This window comes from Peromyscus leucopus, chromosome 20 (genome assembly GCF_004664715.2).
Source record: "Peromyscus leucopus breed LL Stock chromosome 20, UCI_PerLeu_2.1, whole genome shotgun sequence".
Taxonomy (NCBI): Eukaryota; Metazoa; Chordata; class Mammalia; order Rodentia; family Cricetidae; genus Peromyscus; species Peromyscus leucopus.
In genome coordinates this window covers 35282647-35292517 of record NC_051080.1, presented here as the reverse complement: position 1 = coordinate 35292517, position 9871 = coordinate 35282647, and positions in this window count along the sequence as shown.

The following is a 9871-nucleotide window of genomic DNA, read 5'->3' as shown; positions in this document are numbered from 1 at the left end:
GTTTCTGGGGCAGTCCCAACTGCTGAGAGCTGGCACCTAGCGACATGTCTGGGTTAGGCTGCCTCTCTGTTTCCTTCTACAAAATGAGCTCTTCACTTTCCCAGGCTGAGTCTCCGGGCAAGGAGAGCAGATGCTGAGATGGGGGCAGTCTGGAAAGCTGAGAGGGGCCCAGAAGCCCAGCTGTTCCCCATGTCTGGTGGGAGACCTGAGCTGGCGCAAGGTGTAGAAAGGGGCCACCGTATGCCAGGTGGAGATGGAACCATGAGCCAGTGCCACCGCATGTCCGGTGGATATCTTGGGAGAGGGGCCAGGAGGGAGCAGCTGGCAGGGTAGTGCAGGGAAGGGGGTGCCAGGATTCCCAGGGTCAGATTTCAGGGGGAAGGTACCAGCTGGAGAGTAGGCATAGCCCAGGCTCTGGAGAGCCTCAGGTGCAGAGTGGGGAGCAGGAAGCACCTGGGAGCACCTAGGGGTGCAAGGAAGAGGGGGGGCAGAGGGGAGGGAGGAGCTTCAGGCCTCTCCTGTGTCCTTGTTAGCCTGGCCTGTTCCTTCTTCATTCCCCAGGTTGCATCTCTGCTCTAAGCAACTTCCAGAGCCCAAGTTTTCAGGTGAATTATGGTAGAAATATTTTGTTCAAGTCGAAGGCCAAAATCCAGCCTTGCCTTACTCGGTGTGATGGCACTGTGTTGATCAACAGAGGAAGTCTCAAGAAAGCGAAAGTAAAACCAAAACACCAGAACAGGTTGGAGGCTGGCACTGTGGCTCAATCTGTACCCCAGGATGGGGGGTGGTGGTGTCTAAGACCGGGGGATCTCAGGTTTGAAAGTAGCCTGGTTCATATAGTGAGTTCCAGGTCAGTCTGGACTACAGGACAAGCTCCTGTTCCAAAAGAAACAAATTTAAATAAATAACCACAAACCAGTCAACTCCCTCTGCCCCCACCAAAAAGATATATCACCTCTCATGGCCTTGAGAGGCAGGTGTTTGCTTCCCACTTTGCAGATGAGGAAATCGAGGCTGGGGTAGTTGAGAAGTCTAGCCACTAGTGGGTAGAGACATAGAGTCTGCACTCCAGGCTCCTCAGTCCCTAGACTTTTCGGAGTGCAAACCTGCCAGGAGACACTCCTACCAAAGGCGGAAAACCGGGACGCTCTGTCTTAGACTCCTGGTAGCCAACCTCGAAGAAAGAAAATGATGCAATACCCACCACACCGTGGGAGGAAGAAAAGCGCTTCTCACAGCTCCACTGCCCAGGACACGGGGTTGAGGATGTGGCTGACAGTCAGGTGAGGTGACCTTGGACTCCACTCTCCCTCCGTGCACTGCCTCCCATCCGACGCTCCAGCCTCCCACGGGCCAGGCACCAGCACCTGCTGCCTCCTCCCTGCTCAGCCTCCTCCCTGGCCCACCTGTCTCCATGACCCATCTACCAGGCATGTCCATGCTGACTTTGCAACATGATGTCATCTATAAAATCCACACAATTGTGTGAGAACCACACAATTAAGGTAAAAAAGAAAAAAAATCACATACTTTTTTTTTTTTTTTTTGTTTTTGCTTAAAACAGTTCTGTGATGGGCGACACTCACAGCTGTCCTGCATGTAGCTGCAGGGTGCAAGTCGGGAACAAAACCTTCCACCAGGGACCCTCCCAAGATAATCTCACTAAGGACCACAGGTGGCCATACCACATCCTGGCTTGACTCCAGAGACACGCTATGGTCATCAGGATAAGACTGGGTTCTTCGATGTCACTGTCCTTGACTTGGTGACCCTGGGGAGCTCCCCTCGGCCCCATGCCCCATGCCTATCAGCACACCGGGTATTTAAACTAGACTGCTTTTAGGTCTTTCCTCGGTGCTCAGTCTACAGCTCTAGGTACCACTTGGAAGGTGGCATGAGGCTGGGACCGTGTGTGTCACCTTCAGAGTTGGAGGCTGGGGTTGGGGGTGGCTGCAAACAGAAACTAGAAATAACTGATTTCCATTGTCATGTGCTGACCTCTGAGGTTGAAACAGCTCTACACTCAAGCAATCCACTCACAAACTCCTAAAGATCCCTCAGAACCCCATTCGAGAAGTCCTGTTTCTGGGAGGCCCTCTGAGTCCCTCCTCTGAGTCGAGGCAATTCTGGAGACTCTCTGCTCTAAGCATCCTGTCATTAATGTGCTCCAGCCTTACATATGTGCCCTGTGTTGTTGTTGTTGTTGTTGTTGTTTTTCATCCCATTTTACAGATGAGTTTTGAACTCAGAGTGATTTGACGGCTCACTCCGGGTCACACAGCTGACACACACACTGCAGAGAAAGGACGTGAACCTGGGTGATCTGTGACGCTGCCACCGGCCCAGGTTGTCAACGCTCTTTAAAGCATGTGCCAACAAGTATCTCAGACCTGAGAGGATGCTGCCACACACCCTGCCACAGGGGTTTAGTGCAGCGGGGAGGGGTGTGTTGATGAAACCTAAGCTCACTAGAAGCTCTGAGCCTGACCCCCGTGTCAGCCCTGGGACAGCCCCTCTGCTGACATTTTCCGACACCAGGGATGTGACACACCCACTGGGGGACCTTAAGAAAGCAAAGCAGGAAGCGGACCCGCTTGAGACCTGGGGCGCAGGATGCCAGGAGGCACCCTCGATTCCAGGAAACCAGGGTGTCGAGGGGAGAGAGCAGCTGGTGGAGAGGCCAGCTTCTCCGCCCCTCTGGGCACCTGGCTCCATGTGGGCATGCACACAAGCACACAGGTATAGGTATGCGATAGGTGCTGGCCCTGGGGCCGGAGTGTCTGCAGAGACCTCAGCCTCATGGGGAAGGAGTGGCCGTGGAGGGTGCAGACAAGCCGTCAGCACTCACAAGACTGTCCCCATACCTGACTCAAGACCTCACCAGGGAAGCAGACCGCTCAGCCAGGAGAGAAGATGTTGGAGGGGCCTTCGAGGGTGCTCAGCTCGAGTTCAATGAGACGAAGAAGCACTTGATGGAGAGAAATAACACATACATTCATTTGTTCATTCGGCACTCCTTTTTGAAGGGTTGGGATGCTCAAGGCGGACACAGGATGACCAAGGACGGGAAGGCCACTGCCGTCCACCCCTGCAGCCCTTAATGGCTGGGGCAGGGAGAGACAGTGGTCCCAGCCTTCTGGCGCTGGCTGGGTAGCCTGTGTGATGGTCTGGCTCCGCTGCCTGCCAGCTGTGACCTTAGATGAATGCCAGAGCGGCTCTGTGCCTTGGTGTCCTTACGGTGGCGACACCAATTATTAATAAAATAATTAAGTGCATGTGATATGCTTAGAAGAATACTGGTGGTGAAGGGGCCGTGGGTGGGGACAGAACTGTGACCGGGTGGCCCAGGGATGGTGGCTGTGGAAGCCCCCAACTCCCTCCTTCCTGCCGGTGTTCTTGTCTGCCTTGCAGCCCTTAGGGACCCCGTGGGCTCTGGGGCCCCCTTTTTGCCTTTTGAGGCTCTTACTCCTTTGTACGTCTCCCCCAAGTATCTTGACCATGGGGTTCTCTCTTGGAGGTATGGCACGCCCTGAAGCTAGGGGCCTCCTCCTCCTCCTCTCAGCTGCTACCAGCCTTACTCAGGGTCATTGTGCCCCTGCCAGGTCTGTCCCACTGGGCCTCTTAAAGTCTCAGTTTTCTCGTCTATGATGGAGAGTGAGGGAGGCAAAAAGGAGATTCTATCTATCTTCTATGTTTCTGGTGGCCCAGAGGGCTGGCCTACAGCCTGGGGAGGAGGGGGAGGCCCCTCCTTCATCAGAATCCTCCCTCATTTTCTAAAGGAGTCCTCCCCCACTTTTCCCTTCTCCACCTTCAGTGTCCAAGGGGATTAGAGACAATGGCTGTGTTTGGGAGCCCACGTGAGGTCCACTTGTCACGCCCATTATTTGTCAGTGGGGTTACTGAGCCGTGAGCATTTGGCCTTCAGATGATGACATTTGGAGGAGATGGGACCTCACGAAACACTCTTGGTGGTGGTCAACTCCAGCCATGGGGTGGGTGTCTCCGCCTGATGGATCCTGACACCGACTCCAGCATGGGACAGAGCGAGCCCCCAGGAGCAGAGCCGGCTGGCTGGCTGGCAAGAACATTCTCTCACCTCGATCATGATGCTTGTGCAGCCGAGATCTCAGACGTGGATGTTGACGGAGACTGGGGAGAGGGGACACTGCCACCAGGGCTCAGAATGATGGCAGTGATGTGCAACAGCCACTTAGAAGGCAGCTGGCACTGTCCCGAGGTCCTCCCACCACCCATGGGCTCCGGGTTGCTGTGCTCTTCTGCGGAAGAAACAGTTGCGGGAATGGAAAAGAGGGCATGCGGCCAACAGAAGGTGGAGCCTCCTTGGAGAATATGAGTGTTGATGACCTTGGCCAGACTACCTAGAGGAAGGAGCCAAGCCTGGGGCTGAACTGTCTCTAGCACGACTCTGGTGGCAGAGTTTATTTATTTACTTATTTGGTTCTTTTGGAGACGGGGTGTCTCTGTGCAGCCCTGGCCATCCTAGATCTCACTGGGTAGACCAGACCTGGCCTCGAACTCAGAGATCCTGCCTGCCTCTGCCTCTCGAGTGTTGGGATTAAAGGGGCGGGCGCCACCACCTGGCCTTGGCTGCAGCTTTTGAAGATCAACAAAAAAGACAATGTTGACCTTTGAACCCTGATCCCTTGGACATTCTGAACTCTCTGCCTGAGGCCTGTGTGCCAAGCTCTGCCAGCAGCCACCAGAGCCAGGAGGAGGAAGGAGGGATACACCCCCACCCTGGGCCTGCAATGGCCCGACTGGGGACTTCTGGCCTTTAGAACAGAGATGGAACGTGTTGCTGTTACCCTAAGTCATTCTTTGTCTCAGCTCCACCCTCCCAGACACATATCTAGACGGTGTCTGGCCAGGGCCCTGGATCCCTCCCCTACCTTCACCACAGAGGGTTCTAGAAAGGCTCAGCTCACTGGAGAGTCTTCTCCCTGTCCACTTCAGAGTATGGGGGGTGTCTGGCCGCCTGAAGGATGGAGATGTCTGCCAGCAGAGTGTGCCTCTGCAGAACCCGTGAGTGAAGCCGTATTAGGGAAGGTGGGTGCATGTCAGTGAAGATGTCACCCACCATCTGGCTGTCCTTCCTTTGCTCTACCCAGAGAGGAATGAATCATGGGTAGGTAAGAAGATCTTCCAATGCTGGCTGTTCTGGGCCCTGGAACGCTCAAGAGTTACAGACTAGACTGACGAACCTAGAGGCTTACAGTTGCTGGTCTTGAGTGCGAGGGACCTATGGTTCTAGGAGTCTAGGAACGCGACGCGCAGGTTCCAGGCTTATTGCCCTGGCCTTTAACCACGCTGGCACTTGGTAGCTGTTGTAACCCTTAGCCTTCAGCAGCACTGAACGGCAGCAGTACATAGCAACAGAAAGCAGCCAGCGAGGCACTACCTTCTGTTACGGCTCTCCTACAGGCCTCGGGTGCTGGGACCCTCCTCATTGCCATAATGACGGTATAGGCCCGGAGTGTGAGGCTTCTCCGCCATAACAATTGGCCTACAGTGAGTAAGGTCTGTATACTGGGCAGCTCCCTTGAACTTGCCTAGTGATCAGGACTTGTAGTTTCTCCTCTTCAGCTCTTTACATCCTGCATGGCCTCTGTCATCTTGTCCCCTGTCATTTCTGCTCCAGCCATTCTCCGGAACTCCTCGGCTCTCCGCCGGCTGCTCTTCCCGTGGCTGTCACCTGCTGCTGCTGTGACCCAGCTGCTGCCTTTGTAACTGCTGTTGTCCCACCGTCCTCTTTGTGTTCCCAGCCGATTCTATTAATGATAAGGATCAACAATAGACTACCCCCCAAAAAAAGCTTCTTAAGGGGCTTCATGTTACAAAACCAGGGGCCATGCAAGAAGGTGTCCCCAGGCAGGCTGGGAAAGGGAGCTGAACACCCCCCTCACCACTGACATAGACAATAAGGAAGTGTGGGACTGGTTTTTACACCAATCATGGCAAACCTTTTTTTTTTTTTTAATAATTTATTTAACTTTATTTTGTGTGCATTGGTGTAAAGGTGTCAGATGCCCTGTAACTGGAGTCACAGACAGTTGTGAGCTGCCATGTGGGTGCTGGGAATTGAACTCAGGTCCTTTGGAAGAGCAGCCAGTGCTCTTAAGCGCTGAGCCGTTTCTCCAGCCCCATGGCAAACCTTTATGCAAACAAAGGACGTTCTTTGTCCTGATCACACAGACCTGCTGCTGCACCAAAGTGTCACCCCTCTGGTCTGGGTGCAAATGGCTGCAGGGTCATCTGGAGTTCACCAAGTCCTGCACAAACTGTTCCAAACAGTCATAGCTGAAACAGTGCCTTCGGGAGCTGGCGTTCTTTGTTAGCAAGCAGCTGTGATTGCCAGGAAGCTTCCCCAAGGTGTGCAGGAGTGTTGAAGTTGCTGGCGTAAGGACAGTCCAGCTGGCTGCTGAACTGGCAGTCCTTTGCTCAAGATGGCCAGGGCGTCATAGAAGCATCCAACACCTGTCACTTTGGGAATTAAATTACCTTGTCTCCCAAATCTTAGCTTACTTAAAGGGGGGAAAAAAAGCATTACAAAGGATGCTTACTGTAGAATCTTATCATCAAAAGTGTCTTAACAGGAATTCAGTGTTCTCCCTCCTCCGCAGTGCCCTAGGGAAATGTGGGCCCCACTCATCTGTCTCAACAAAACCAACTCTCCTACTTCCTGCGATGTCCTTGAGGGACAGTCCCAGCTTACATCGTCCCATCGCAGGAAGGCTCCTGACTTGGAAAAAAAAAGGCTGTCTCAACTCTTCATCCCTTTTATGGACAGTAATTACAACCTGCTACATCTGTGCGTTGTGTGGCCCCTGGGAGGGGGCATTCTGATACATTCAGACCTGGGAGGAGAACCCCTATTGTATGTGGAGGGAGAACCCAACAGCATATGGGCCCCTGGAGGGGACATCCTGCTCCACATTGGCCACAGGAGGAGGCACCCTGCTGCACACGGGACTGGGAAGAGGGGCCCTGATGCATGTGTGCACTGGGAAGGGGCTGGACACCTGTTTGGTCCAGGGCATAGTGTATGCCCAGCCCTGGTTGGTTAAGTCTGGGTGAGGCTGGCGAGGCTGCTGAGACAGTATGGGTTCTTGGCATTGGGAAAGCGTGCCTTGCAAGTGTTTCAGGCTGTAAGCCTGTGGGTTGCTGCCTTCTGGAGCTGGAGAGGAATCTATTCTAGGCCTATCCCCAGAATCCAGTGGTTATCGACCCGTGATGTCCTTGCCTGTAGAGACAGCATCTGCCTTCACTTGTGTGCGCGCGTGTGCGTGTGCGTGCGTGCGTGTGTGTATCTGTCTCCAAGCCCTCTTATAAGGACACGAGTCATATTGCATTAGGGGCCACCTCACATCTTTCTGCCCTCAACAACTCAGCTCTGTCAAGCCTGAGATGGCAGTCTGGGGAGGTGACATGTCTTGACAATGGCAGGTGGGAGAACTCAGATTTTTTTTTTTTTTTTTTTTTTTTTTTTGGTTTTTCGAGACAGGGTTTCTTTCTGTAGTTTTGCGCCTTTCCTGGAACTCACTTGGTAGACCAGGCTGGCCCCGAACTCAGAGAGATCCGCCTGGCTCTGCCTCCCGAGTGCTGGGATTAAAGGCGTGCGCCACCACCGCCCGGCTGAGAACTCAGATTTTAACCAGCCTGACTTCCCAACCTCGGGATTGACGTTTGTCACCTGATTATGTTGGGCATTTCAGGGCCTATATCCGCCCTCCTGCATACCCCTAACTTTTGAGCCATAGCAGCCAGGCCTCTCCGATTCCAGGAGCCTAGGAGTCTGAAGGCCAATAGTGCCGTGACATACAGATTCCCAGGAGCAGTAAGACCTTCATGGGATGTATGTGGAAGTGTATCCTGTTTTCTCTGCTGTGAGGACAAGCAGAGAGAAGCAGAGGACAAGGGCCAGACACCTCAGCCATAGATCCAGGCTCTGAGATCTTGGGGATCCGAGGCCCTTGCCCTTCTGGGGCCAGCCCCTCCCCTTGGCTGAGTGGATCGATCAATGGCTGTGGTCACCAAGTGCTGAGGCCACCAATTGTGTAAGATCTTTCTTAGGTCTCCCAGCTGCCACCCTGCCTGGGCCAGGGCCCAGGCCGCTTGGCATTCCAGAGGACAGGATCCGGCACAGAAATAGGGCTCAGGGCAGCTATGCCCTAGCGGTATGTGGACCCTGTCCCCATCCCAAGTTCTTGTCCCTGGAAGGTTTGCAAGGCAGAAGCTGGAACCTGGAGAGGAAGGAGAATGAGCTGGGCTGGGAAGGACATTCTTGCTGTCCTAGGCAAGAACGGAGTCTTCCCCCGTAGGGTCAAGGGTCAGACCCGTAAGTGGGGGCAAGGACCCAGATAGAGCCGAGGATCAGGAGACAGTAAGGAGAGCTACCCTCTCTCTTAACACACCTCTCCACCCCTGCAACGCCAGGCTTTCATTGCCAGCCATTTTCCTGTTGGCCCAGGAAGGGCTAATGGATGCAATTAATCACATAGGGATCGTAACTCAGGGCCAGGGATGTGCCCTGGTTCCTCCATCACAAAAGGGACTATGTCCACTGAACCTGCAGTTGGCGTCACAGAGTAGGTGTGTGTTCACACTCCTCACACTCACTTTATGCTCCACAGCTTCCCACACAGCACCCTCCCACCCCACAGCCTTGCCTGCCGTACACCTCACAGCCCACATACATCTTATTCCCCACGTGCCTCACAGCTCCACACATGCCTGATGCCTCACAAGCTATATCCGTCACACTATGAACATGCACTTACCCACTTACACTCACACACAGACACCCCCCTCCATGCTTTACACATATCCAGTCTACCCTACAGGCATGTCTTCATGCATATATTTTCCACATGCCCCCATATACATTCCCAACTAGACACACATCATCTACCCATACACCCATTCCACACTGCACATATATTTCCTGCATGCCTGGTACACACACACACACACACACACACACACACACACACACACACACACCTGAGAACCACATGTCCACAGCACCCTGGACCTCAGATGCACACACAACTCTCTGCAGGAAAGCCTGGCTCAGATCATGTGATCCGAGGAATGCTTGGGTGAGACCCACCCCCTCTGCTGCCGCACTGTTGTGTAGAATACTAATGCGAGCCTCCCTTGCAGCTTCGAGTTCCTGGATGTCGCATCAAAATGCAAAGAAGTGGGTGGGATTCACTTTTGTGCATTTCATCTAACCCAAGACAGCAGCCAAACTCACGTTTCAATCTACAACCATTATCCAAATGATCAATGAGACAACTGACATATTATTATTGTTATTACTATTACTATTATTATTATTATTATTATTATTATTATTATTATTTGCTCATTTAGGATCTGGGAAATCTGGGGTATATATTACTTATGAGCCCATCTCCACTCATACTATTTCACGTCCAAGGGCACACATGGCCCAGTGGACACTGCTCTGGGCAACAGGGCTTTTTAGAAGATGGATAATTCCTAGATCAATGTAAGAGGGTGTCAACCCCCATCCACCCTCCTGCCCCCACTTCTCTCCTGTCTCCAGAAGGCATGAACCCAGGCCTTTCTGGCTATTGTAGGATGTGTGAGCCCCTGTTCTCACCTGAGTGGGCCTCTGCAATCCCCCAGTAGAATCTGTTCCCACTCACGCTCTTGGGGGACCAGGGGCTGTAACAAGGCAGGAATGTCACCAAGCAACAGGCCCCGGGGGAGAGCTCAGGTCTCCTGCTTCTGCCTGCCTGCCCCCTGGGTACCCATGGGGCAGGGCGGGGCTGGGTAGGCGGGCATTGCTTGCCTCCTGCCTCCTGCCTGTTTACCTGTGCTC